The following is a 13,823-nucleotide window of genomic DNA, read 5'->3' on the forward strand; positions in this document are numbered from 1 at the left end:
GCTATAGTAATCAAGGCAATATGGTACTGGCACAAAAACAGAAACATAGGTCAATGGAACAAGATAGAAAGCCCAGAGATAAACCCACACACCTATGGTCAACTAATGTATGACAAAGTAGGCAAGGATATGCAATGGAGAAAAGACAGTCTCTTCAATAAGTGGTGCTGGGAAAACTGGACAGCTACATGTAAAAGAATGAAATTAGAACACTCCCAAACATCATACACAAAAATAAACTCAAAATGGATTAGAGATCTAAATATAAGACCGGATACTATAAAACTCTTAGAGGAAAACATAGGAAGAGCACTCTTTGACATAAATCACAGCAAGATCTTTTTTGATCCACCTCCTACAGTAATGGAAATAAAATTAAAAATAAACAAATGGGACCTCATGAAACTTCAAAGCTATTGCACAGCAAAGGAAATCATAAACAAGACGAAAAGATAACCCTCAGAATGGGAGAAAATATATGCAAACGAATCAACGGACAAAGGATTAATCTCCAAAATATATAAACAGCTCATGTAGCTCAATATTAAGAAAACAAACAACCCAATCCAAAAATGGGCAGAAGACCTAAATAGACATTTCTCCAAAGAAGACATACAGATGGCCAAGAAGCACATGAAAAGCTGCTCAGCATCACTAATTATTAGAGAAATGCAAATCAAAACTACAATGAGGTATCACCTCACACCAGTTAGAATGGGCATCACCAGAAAATCTGCAAACAACAAATGCTGGAGAGGGTATGGAGAAAAGGGAACCCTCTTGCACTGTTGGTGGGAATGGAAATTGATACAGCCACTATGGAGAACAGTATGGAGGTTCCTTAAAAAACTAAAAATAGAACTACCACATGACCCAGCAATCCCACTACTGGGCATATACCCTGAGAAAACCATAATTCAATAAGACACATGCACCCCAGTGTTCACTGCAGCACTATTTACAATAGCCAGGTCATGGAAGCAACCTAAATGCCCATCGACAGACAAATGGATAAAGAAGATGTGGTACATATACACAATGGACTATTACTTAGCCATAAAAAGGAACAAAATTGGGTCATTTGTTGAGACGTGGATGGATCTAGAGACTATCACACAGAGTGAAGTAAGTCAGAAAGAGAAAAACAAATATTGTATTTTAACGCATATATGTGGAACCTAGAAAAGTGCTACAGATGAACTGGTTTGCAGGGCAGAAATTGAGACACAGATGTAGAGAACAAACGTATGGACACCAAGCGGGGAAAGCGGCGGGGGGCGTGGGGATGGGGGTGTGATGAATTGGGTGATTGGGTTTGACACGTATACACTGATGTGTATAAAATGTATGACTAATAAGAACCTGCTGTATAAAAATATATATATATATATATTATTTAAGTCATCCAATGATGGAATGACCCAGTTGATTGTATGACTGATTTGACCAATAACAGAGTGATGTGAGTAACAAAAAACCAAAAAAACTAAAAACTAAAAATAGAGCTACCATATGATACAGCCATCCCACTCCTGGGCATATATCTGGAAAGACAAAAACTCTAATTCAAAAGATACATGTACCCCAATGTTCATAGCAGCACTATTCATAATAGCCAAGACATGGGAGCAACCTAAGTGTCCATTGAGAGATGAATGGATTAAGAAGATGTGGTGTATATATATGTGTGTGTCTATATATATAGACACACACACACACATACATAGACATACAACGGAATATTACACAGACGTAAAAAAGAATGAAATATTGCCATTTGCAGCAACATGGATGGACCTAGAGATTATCATACTAAGTGAAGTAAGCCAGACAAATATAAAATCATATGATATCACTTATATGTGGAATCTAAAAAAATGAAATTAATAAACTTATTTTCAAAACAAAAACATACTCACAGACATAGAAAACAAACATATGGTTACCAAAGGGGAAAGGGGGAAGGGAAGGATAAATTAGGGGTATGGGATTAACAGATATACACCACTATATATAAAATAAACAACAAAGATTTACTGTATAAAATAGGGAACTATATTCAATATCTTATAACAACCTATAATGGAAAAGATCTGAAAAAAGTATATATATATTATATATATATATCTGAATAACTTAGCTGTACACTTGGAACTAACACAATATTGTAAATCAATAAAAGAATTTATACTTCAATAAAAATTTTAAAAAGCAAAAAAAAAAACCAACACAAAAACCATTGCTCAAAATTTCTCACAAACCTCACCTTAATGAGGGATCTCCTCCTTTGGTGTTAGGAAAGAAGACAAGAAACGCAGCGTTTCCAGGTGGGAGGCAGTAGGGGATTCCCTCCTGCCTGGCCCTCTGTCCACAGCAGTAAAAAAGCACAGCTCAATTTTGATATGTTCCCACCTGTCAACAGCAGGTGTCAGCCTCAGTTATTGTTTTGCAAATTCATTTCAGTCCTTTAATGATACTCAGCGGAGAAGAAGGAGAGCGAGGTAGTGCTCCCCGTTATCTCCGCTGTTTTTACTAAGGCCTGTGCCTCACTGGCTTTCCCAGGCTCTATCTCCTCCCTCCCTCCCTCTCACTCTGAAATGCATGTCTAGTAAAATGTACTGTGATAAACCCATCTGTAGTCATCAAGGGAGAGGTATAATAAAGGCAATGGGTGAACATGTTTGAAATACGAAGTGACGAAAATCATTTTTTATTTATGGAGAAACATTTTAATTTGGGACATAAAATCAAACGTAACTATGCCTAGGGAGTCAGGACTAAAAAGAAATGTTCTCATTTAAAGAGTCTGCTCTCTTGTGTCCTTTGTAGCTGCTGTAACACCGTTTTTAAGTCCAACAGGTCCTCTTGTCATTAAGGTCCTCAGTGATAGTTTAGCCAGTAAATTTCACACCACATGTGGGTGGCCGTATAATTTATTGTCTAAACCAGGACCCTTTTGACAATGGAATGTGCACCATTGGTGATAGTGCTTCTGTGTCAGGCAGGCACGGGGACCATCTCAGGTTAACCAAGAGGTTCTGGAGGTTGAATTAATCACCAGTGCCTAGGGATTTAATCAACCATGCTGTGTAGTGAAGCCACCATTAAAATCCAAAAGTAGGGGTTTCAGAGAGCTTCCAGGTTGGTGAAGCAGAATGCCTCCACGTGCCACCATGCTGGGCTCCAAACTCCAAGAGGACTGAAGTTTCTTTGTTCTCGACCTCATCTCTTCATCTGGCTGTTGGTTCCTGTTCTTTAATATCCTTGGTAATAAACCACTCATCTGCCGTGTGGCTGACAGGGTCTTGGTGCTCCGGCCAGGTGTCAGGCCTGAGCCTCTGAGGTGGGAGAGCAGAGTTCAGGACACTGGTTCACCAGAGACCTCCCGGTCCCACGTAATGTTAATTGACGGGAGCTCTCCCAGAGATCTCCATCTCAACACTAACACCGAGCTCCACCCAATGGCCAGCAAGCTCCAGTGTTGGACAACCCATGTCAAACAACTAGCAAGACAGGAACACAACCCCACCCATTAGCAGAGAGGCTGCCTAAAATCATAGTAAGTTCACAGACACCCCAAAACACACCACCGGATGCAGCCCTGCCCACCAGAAAGACAAGATCCAGCCCCACCCACCAGAACACAGGCACCAGTCCCCTCCACCAGGAGGCCTACACAAGCCACTGAACCAACCTTACCCACGGGGGGCAGACACCAAAAACAACGGGAACTACGAACCTGCAGCCTGAGAAAAGGAGACCCCAAACACAGTAAGTTAAGCAAAATGAGAAGACAGAAAAAAACACAGCAGATGAAGGAGCAAGGTAAAAACCCACCAGACCAAACAATTGAAGAAGAAATAGGCAGTCTACCTGAGAAAGAATTCAGAGTAATGATAGTAAAGATGATCCAAAATCTTGGCAATAGAATGGAGAAAATACAAGAAACGTTTAACAAGGACCTAGAAGAACTAAACAGCAAACAAACAATGATGAGCAACACAATAAATGAAATTAAAAATTCTCTAGAAGGAATCAATAGCAGAATAACTGAGGCAGAAGAATGGATAAGTGACCTGGAAGATAAAAGCGTGGAAATAACTACTGCAAAGCCGAATAAAGAAAAATGAATGAAAAGAATTGAGGACAGTCTCGAAGACCGCTGGGACAACATTAAACACACCAACATTCAAATTATAGGGGTCCCAGAAGAAGAAGAGAAAAAGAAAGGGTCAGGGAAAATATTTGAAGAGATTATAGTTGAAAACTTCTGGGAAAGGAAATAGTCAATCAAGTCCAGAAAGCACAGAGAGTCCCATACAGGGTAAATCCAAGGAGAAACACGCCAAGACACATATTAATCAAACTGTCAAAAATTAAATACAAGAAAAAATATTAAAAGCAGCAAGGGAAAGCAACAAATAACATACAAGGGAATCCCCATAAGGTTAACAGCTGATCTTTCAGCAGAAACTCTGCAAGCCAGAAGGGAGTGGCAGGACATATTTAAAGTGATGAAAGGGAAAAACCTACAACCAAGATTACTCTACCCAGCAAGGATCTCATTCAGATTTGACAGAGAAATTAAAACGTTTTCAGGTTAACCAAGACACGGTTCTCCTAATTATGGGCAGTTTGTACTCTGGGACCCAGTGACATTCTGGCATTGAGACGTGAATCTGTCCAAGAAAAATTGCACCAGGCAGAAATCAAACAGGCAAGGAAGTGTTTACTCAAGACTATTGCAATAGGGGAGAGAGATTGACCTCCACGCTGAATACAACAGGGACAGCTGGGGAGGTGTAGCCAGTGGGCAGGGATGGGTCAGTGGATGGAAGATTATTAAGGGGAATTGGTTAGGTACGAAGGGCATGGGAATACTTGCTGAGCTGGGCCCAGTGGGACAGAGACTGCAGCCGAGGATGAGGCCTTGTTAAGGAGAGGACGGACTCAAAGGAGCCTGACTAAAGTTTAGTCAAAGAGGGAATTCTTACGGAATCTCATCAAATGACAGGCAGCTTTTAAAATTCACTCTTCTCCAAGGAAACCCATAGTTTCCCAACTGTAATAACTCTCTTGCTCTGAGAAATTCTTCCATATTTATGTTCTAACTCCTTTTCCTTTATGATTTTATTTCCCTTTGCAAATCCAATTATTCTTGTGTTTGATTAGAAAATCTATTTTATCTTCTGATGTTTGCTTCGACTCCAGCAAAGCTACGGTGAAATTGACTTTTGAAAAATTAAGAATGTGGTTTGAATTGACCAAGGGAAGCACAGTCATAATTCAGCCAGGAAGGACTTACGAGTGGTCCACATCCCATGGTGCATTGTTTAGTGGGTCTTAGTGAACAGAAGAAAAAGCAAGGGATTTATTTATATTATATTTATTACACACATATGTCCATAATGGTGGAGACCAGTATAGGATCCACTCTGAAGCCCAGTGCTCACCACTGGGGAGGCCCCTTCCCTGTCCTGGATTCACTTTCCTCGTCTATAAAATGAAGGTGTTCGATTAGATGACTCCTTGGTACTTTGCAGGGCTTTTCAAAAGTTCCATAATTCTGATTTTTAAGTCATTCTATCCCTCTGCGGATTGCATCCTCTTATAAAATATCCACCGTGGAGCCATTATAAAGGATCAAACATGAGTGATAGTAAATCACTCTGAAAATAATGACTTTATGTAGGAACTGTGTCTGAAAGGCTTGGTTTTCCATGCATGTGCATATTTTGTAGTTTAAGGTATAATGAATCCAAGGAGGGTATGCAAGAATGTTCCCAGCAAATGCAAAATAGATAGCTAGTGGGAAGCAGCTGCACAGCACGGAGATCAGTTCGGTGCTTTGTGACCACCTAGAAGGGTGGGTTAGGGAAAGTGGGAGGGAGACACAAGAGGGAGGGGATATGGGGATATATGTATGTGTATAGTTGATTCACTTTGTTAATAAAGCAGAAACTAACACACCATTGTAAAGCAATTATACTCCAATAAAGATGTTAAAAAAAAAAATGTTCCCAGCAGCTTTGTTAGTAAAAGTGATCGTGAGGTGGGGGAGGGGTAGAAACAACGTGAAATGTACTTCATCAGGAGAACAAATGCAGAATAGTGATGGAATGGCACACAGATAATCAGTGAGCTCCAGCATCAAAGGGGATAAATATCAACAATTTTGAGCAAAAAAGGCAAGAAAAAAACCAAGTATGATACCACTGACTTAAAGTGTAAAAACACTCTGAACAGTGCTACTTGTTTTGAGGGATACATACTTAAAAAATAAAAGTATTTTTTAAATGTTTGGTGATGATAAAACACCAGATTCAGATTAGTGGGAATTGGGAAGGGGTTACAATTAGGGAGGGAATTCAGAGCTTCAGCTGCATTTGCTAATGCTTGAATCTTTAAACTGGGAGTTGGATATGTGAGTGTTCATTGTATTATACTTTACACTTTTTTGTATATCTTAAATATTTTATGACATCCTTGTAATAAAGTTGGGAGCGTTATGAAAAAAAAAAGAATAACCTCTTAACCTGTACTTTACATATCATGCCCTTTTCTGGCTTCCTGAAACCTCTTATGCCATAAATTATTCTGTGATTTCAATATTTAAACTATGGCTAGCAGTAATTTCTTTTCCCCCTTCAATAAAATGGGTTCAAGTGTTTTCCATCTTAAAACAAACAGACTCTCAAAACAAGAATCACATTCATAACTTTAACAGTAACACTGATTACCCTAAAATGACGGCAAAAATGTCTGTGATGTTCGCTGCTGTGTTCCCAGGGTCTAGAAAAGAGCCTGGTACATAGCAGACACACAGAATTAAGATTCCTTCATTAACCATTTCTTAACAATTGCTAATGTTTGCTGTGTGGCAGATACCATTCTAAGTACTCCATAGGTGCTCTCACTTACTCCTCATATGGTAGATATAATTATTAGTTTCACTTTACTGATACAGAAATCAGGGTACATCAAAAATAAGTAATTTCTTCAAGATCATGGATGCCTTGCACTCAATCTCTAGACTTGCTTTATCTCTCAACTATAAATAGATAGTTGTACCTGCAGCAAGAGATGGATGGTGAATAGAAAGATAGAGATTTATATTATCTATTTATATATTATTCACATCTAAATCTCCATCTATTTATCTATCTATCCATCCATCTACCTATCTCTATCTCTATTATATTGAACGGTGTTCAATTCTAGGTGGAAATATTTCACTATAAAAAGAATTTAAGTCCCCCCAGTAGTCAGACTCAAGAATCTGTGCACTTAAGCTCTTTGCTACACAGCAAGTCACCATTCTTTTTTCCTTTTCTTTAAATAGATACTGAAGCTATGTTTTATATCTATGGTATACAATCACCAAGTTAGAATCCTAAGCATTTTGGGACAAGCAAATATGTGTCTCTATATTGCCCTTCCTATCCCTCAACCCCCTCTTTTTCTCTTTAATGGAAAGCACAGAGAACAGTTAGATATCTAGTGCTTCTACTTGGTTGTACCTCTCACTTAAAGTATTTGACCCCCCCCCGCCCCCCCACCGCCAAAGAGAAACATTCTTATCTTATTTACTATTTTTGCTTTAAAGAGAGATAAACTAACTTTGAATTTAATTCTTCTTTTTTCTCTTGCCTCTAATTGTGTTAAGCTCCAATAGAAACGCTAGTTTCCCCTTCAGCAATATCTTGCCCCTTTTACTTTTCGCATTTTTTTTCTTTCCATATGTCTTTCTTTTTTCTCTCTGTATTTCTTTCTACTGTGGACTCTTAAAAGATCTTTGTAAACATAGGGTTTATAGCCATTTGTCTTTTTCCTTATTCAATAGGATCATTCTTTGTACTAATTATATTATGGAGCCTGCCATTAATTTCTCCAGTTACATCTCTTTTAATGCAGTTGTATATGGAGAGCCCCTTTTAAAATTTTCTATTTGAGATTATCTAACTGATACCTTTCTCCTCTCTCCCACACAAACACATGCCTTTGACAGCTAGAATTGGATTGCTTAAATGGCTGTATTAGTCTGAGCAGCTATTCCTTTTGCTTTCATTTTAAAGACCTCCAGGCAGAGAGATAACTTTCATATATAATATCTTCTAGTATCATTCAGCTTGTACCAGCGGGACACCTTCTTGCCTTTTCTCTCAAATAAGCCTTCCTATTTTAATTTCTTACTATTCTACTATTCTCTGTTCAATGGCAGAGGCAAGAACGAGGGTTCACATATGCTGAATTACTTTCTTTCATCTGAAGGTAAGTGCCAGTCTTCTTCAGGCCACACATACCTGACCTTACCATGGCATTTATGATCTCTTTTGTAACAGACTGTTAATTTGACTTTTGGGGGGTTGCATTTTCTCTCTTCACAACAACTAACTCTAGTTGTATATTTCAAAGAGAAATATCATTCTAATGTATAGCAATTCTAAATATCTTTAAAGAAATCCTCCATTATTCTAAAACTATACATGCCTAATTATCTAATCTCCATGTTGTGTGTACTTATATGGCCTTTGGGAATATAAGCCTGTGCTTCACTTTAATTCAACAATGGAAAAATGAGGGGAGGAATATGCCCTCTTTTTCTGCAATATTCTTGAAGTTGTTCTGGGCACATACTTACAGGAGTCTTTGCCATTTACTAAGAATAATCAGCAAAGGAAAGCGAAGAAAAATGATAAGGCATATCCATTCCCTAGGGCTCTAATGTTCAGGCTCAATTGGAGTCCCAAGGGTATTTTAACACCTAAGGCTTCTGACTATAAATCTGTCCCTCAGGTCTTTTCAGTTATTTCAGGGAAGTGTCAGTTGCTTACGGTACAAGAAGCAATTATCTCCACGCAGAAAACAGTTCAGGGAAAGAAAGGAAGAAACCTAGTTAGTGCAACAAGGTACTGAAAGAAGAAAATGCACAGAGAAAATAAAGGAGCACACTGAAAAAAGTACAATGATGTAATTTACTATTTATTTTATATTCAAAAGATAAATATAGATATAGTGACTATAGCTATATTCATCTATATCTACATCTGCATCCATATTTATATTTCACCCGTATATGCACATGTATCCGGTCTGTAAGTCAGAGGAAGCAGACCTGGTGGTTAAGAGCTCAGGCGCAAAAACAGATACCTCAAGCTGAAACTGAGGCTCTGCCAGGTCATGTGACATAGACGAGATACTTACTATGTCTGGGCCTCAATTTCTGCATCTCTAAAGTGGAACCATTACCTACCTCATTTGGTTGTTATGGGATTAAAAGAAGTAACAGATATAAAATACTTAAACCGATGCCTGGTGAAGTTATTATTTAAACATATTGGTTCATTTACAAATCTTATACCTGAACAACAACAACAAAAAGTGTTCTTTAACACACTTCACTCCCTTTTAAAGGGAATGGGTCCAAGAAACTGAAGGCTTTTTGTTGTTCTTAGCTGAGTGCCTAGGTGTTAAATGCAAATTTATCAAGGCTTGGATGTGTCCCTGTATAACAAAAGGGTAAGCTGTTTAGGGACCTGAGAAAACTGCATCAGAGACAGGAAGTCGCTCTCCCCACATTCCTGAGATGAAGGCAGCAAAGGAAAACCTCAGAGAAAGGGACCCAAGGATTGGCTCCCTGCCTGGGAAGCTTTGGAGGAGGAGCTGGTCTGAGGGCATTTGGAGTGAGTTGGTGAGTGCTGTGTAAGAGGGTTCGTCCCCAGAAGCCCACGGTGCTCCAGGTAATCCTGCCCTTTCTCAATACCCTTGCTGTTAACTAGCTTTCTTGGGAAAACAGGTCAAGTTGCTTGGTTTCACTTACAGCTTGAGTCCAGAGCAGAGTCAATCTGTGCAGTCGCAACCTTTTCATGGGTTATTACTTGAACAAAAGGACTTTAAATTGCTGAGAACGCTAGGATCAGGACACCCACTTTCCTCAGGGGTAAGTACCCTACCCTGAGTTGTAAAATTTCCTACAATGATATTTTGATCACCAAAGTCGTTTCTTAACTCCTGTATATTTTCTTTAGTTACCAATTCACTTTTAAAAATTTCTAAACTTTGCTAGATGTTTCTGATCTAAAGCCATTTTATATTTGAAGATATTTACCTATCTCTTATAAACAGAAATAACATTCATCTTCAAGGGTGTAACAGTTTTGAAAAATACATTTTCCCCCATGAATGTTAAAGAGCACACTCAGGAGCTAAGCAATCACATTGGACTCAGAATATTCAGAGGATTAGTCCTGGATTTATTTTGGATTGTCAGGGTTTCACTTGGGTAAGTCACATAACTCCTCTTTTTGCCTCAGTTTTCTTTGTGACGTGATTAGAATAATAATGAGACTTCTCTTTTGAGGCTGGACCTGGGAAATAAATTTTTAAATATGTGGGCCTCTAAGTTTTGGCATACAAGAGCTGAAAATACCAGAGAATGAATTTCATGCTCAACTAACAAAATTCACTGTGGTAGTGTTTAAATGCAAACCAACACACTGTCAATGATTAGACATTTAAAATTGGAACTGAGGGCTTCCCTGGCGGCACAGTGGTTAAGAATCCGCCTGCCAATGCAGGGGACATGGGTTGGAGCCCTGGTCTGGGAAGATCCCACATGCTGTGAGGCAACTAAGCCCATGCGCCACAACTACTGAGCCTGCGCTCTAGAGCCTGTGCTCCGCAACAAGAGAAGCCACTGCAATGAGAAGCCCACACACTGCAACGAAGAGTAGCCCCGCTCTCTCCAACTAGAGAAAAACCTGCGTGCAGCAACGAAGACCCAACGCAGCCAAAAATAAATAAAATAAAATAAATGAATCTATTTTAAAAAATAAAATAAATAAATAAAATAAATTGGAACTGATATTTGTGAACAGTAAAGGAAGTTATTTCAAGTATCCAGTATTGAGTGCCTAATATGAGCCAGGAAATTTGCTGGTGACTCAAAGGTAAATGCTAAGAAGAATGCTCACCCTTAGTCTCTCTTGAATCTTCAGCCTTGAAAGGGAGATAGTTAAACACCTGTAATGTAAATACCTTAAAGGGCACACAAGACAACATAGACATATCAGGAAAGTCTTCCCAGAGAAAATAATGATTAAGTTGTATCTTGTAGTATAATTGGAATTATGGATGTGTGAGTGGGAGGGTGGCAAGGGGGCAGGAGGAAAAGGGACCACAGCTGTAAAGAAAAGTAAGTACTAGGTCATAAAAATCATGTAAACTAAGTAAACTTGAAAGGATGAACGTGGCAGTATCTTATCTATATTAGAATTGTATGGAGAATGGAGAAGGAAAGCAAGCAAGGCATCTTAATAAAGAATGTTGCAGAAATCTAGTGAGACATGGTTGTGATCTGAACTACAATTTTAGCAGTGAGGGTAAGGAGAAATTGATAAATTCAAGAGACACTTAAAGGTTTTAATTAACAGAACTTCCGATTAGAATGAAGGCAATCAGGGCAAGTGAGGACACAATAAAAAATAATTGCCAACTTGGTGGATGGTGATGTGTTTTAGTTAGAAACAAGGGTAGGTTTAGGAGGGAAAGGTTAATTTAGTTTGGACAAATTGAGGTTGAGGTACTTATAAGACAGAATATAACAATAGGGCTATGGTATGATGAAATAATTATTTAATCTTTTTCTTCTATTTACATGGATGTGACACAGTGATGCTCTGCAAAGAGTGTTTGGAGGGACTTTAGAAATGATGAACTGAATATTTTCATGGCATAGAACTGTTCCATCAGAAAAGCTCAAGGTAACTCTCAAGGCTAAAGAAAGAGGTGTCAATGCATAGTAAAAAAGAACTACTGCAAAACTGGTGAGATTAATTTTACCTCCTGTGCCTCTCTCTTCTCTTCTTGTAGCATTGTTTTTCTTTCTTTTTTAGGTTAGTTCCTGTTTAATTCTGGCCAAAATCTATCGCCATATCAACAGGTAAACTTATGTGCTTCATAGGTTGTGAAAGGCAAAGTTGAGAATTGCAGTCCTTCTCTTTCTTCCTCTGCCAGCAGTTACCACCTAGGACAAAGGAATAGTAGGCAACTCATTGAAACAAGGATGACACAGCCTGTGTTCTTTTCTCACCCTTAAACTCCTAGAAGTAACAGTGAACAAGAACTAGATTTGTCTTCCCAGCTCTTCTACATTTCCTTTCCTGAAAAGTTGCAAGAATGATATGTAGGACATAACCTCCTGCTTTCTTTGAGTAGATTTAAAATAGCATGGTAATTGGTCTGGGGAAGTCTGGAATTTGGACTTCCTTGTTCTGACAAGGAGTGAATAGAAATGATTCCAGGCAAAACTGGAAAAAAAAATAAGCCTATTTTCAATGCTTCTTTCTCTCTCAATTTCTCTCTCTCTCTCTCTTTCTCTTTGTGTGTGTGTAGCTGTCTCTCTTGGACTTTATTTTGACCTTTTCCTGTGCAGGCATTTGCTCAGTATTCTTCTGCCGAAGAATTCGAGAAGTTCCCCAAACCCATTTTGCCACCAAAACCTACAGACACTATATTTCAGCGTATACAGTATATGGGGAAGGGGGCTCAATGGGCTTTTAGTAATAAGCAATGTCAAATTAGACTATGTAAAATCATTCAAAGACAACTTACAAGCCTAAAAAATGCCCCACATTTTAAACTTCAAGTAAGCCTTCTATTATAAATCTTTCAGTTACTTTTAGAAAAATGCCTAGAATGTGGATTTTTAGCTCACCAAGTAGAGATATATGGCCTGGTTGCAATGGCCCCATTGATTTAATTGAGTTCACTCCCAACTATGATTTTCGATGAATCTTCAGTCTCATGTGTCCAATTCTGCTTTGCCATTCTCTTATTTGGGGGATGGATATTTTTAGACTTGATATCCAGCAAGTGAATTTCTTTCTCAGTTATATACAGAGCTTTAAATATTGTTAACCCTATACTTCCAGGTAAGGCAGACATTTTGAATTAAAATAAAGTATTAGCACTCACTCCTTTTTTGCACAGTAGCAGTTTTAATTATGGAGGACATACAAAATTAAAGATCATTTTGAAAATGTAAATTTCCTCTTCTTGTTATTAAAGTATATACAAGTTGGAGAGTGGATTCCTGGATTAATAAGTGCTTTTTAAATTTGCCTACTGAGAAGAGAAAGTTGGCTTTTGCTAAGCCATTTAATTCTCTAAGAGTAATGAAATATCTGAAGGCATCTCTACTTTGTTTTAAGAGAAATAAATATAGGATGTCCCACCTATAAAGAGTTAGGATTACATTTCCTTTCTTTGCATGAAAGATACATAATTCATAAGCTAATGAGTTGTAAAGGTCTTCTCAAAAGTAAAATTATATTATCACTCCCAGGAGTAAGATAGTCAAACTATTCTGTAATAACTTTTCAACTTTATTTTATCTTAACATTTAAAACATAATCTCTTCTTTTTAAATGTGCCATTAAAACAATGCTCAGATACAGAGAAGGTGAGAGTTACTAGAGTGAGAATGGAGAGAAATCTTAGATAGTATTTATGTATTTGTCTTTTGATGAAGAGGAAATTCAATTGTTAAAAAAAAACAAACTAGGAATATAAGAATTGACTGTTTAGCAGCTCAAATATAACTTAAATTTTTTCAAGAAACTTATTTCCTTTTGCCTTTATGGCTTCATCCCCATGGTACAGAGCCTTTTATCAGTATGATAACTCCCAATGATCCTGCCTCCTGGTATTTATGCCTTTGTGTAACCCCCCTTCACTTGTGTATGGGCTCAACCTAGTGGCTTGCTTCTAACAAACAGAACATGGCAAAAGTGAGGGGACATCAATTTCAAGATGAAACTATA

Source organism: Monodon monoceros, unplaced genomic scaffold (genome assembly GCF_005190385.1).
Source record: "Monodon monoceros isolate NGI ecotype Baffin Bay Population unplaced genomic scaffold, NGI_Narwhal_1 Super_Scaffold_22, whole genome shotgun sequence".
NCBI classification, from domain to species: domain Eukaryota; kingdom Metazoa; phylum Chordata; class Mammalia; order Artiodactyla; family Monodontidae; genus Monodon; species Monodon monoceros.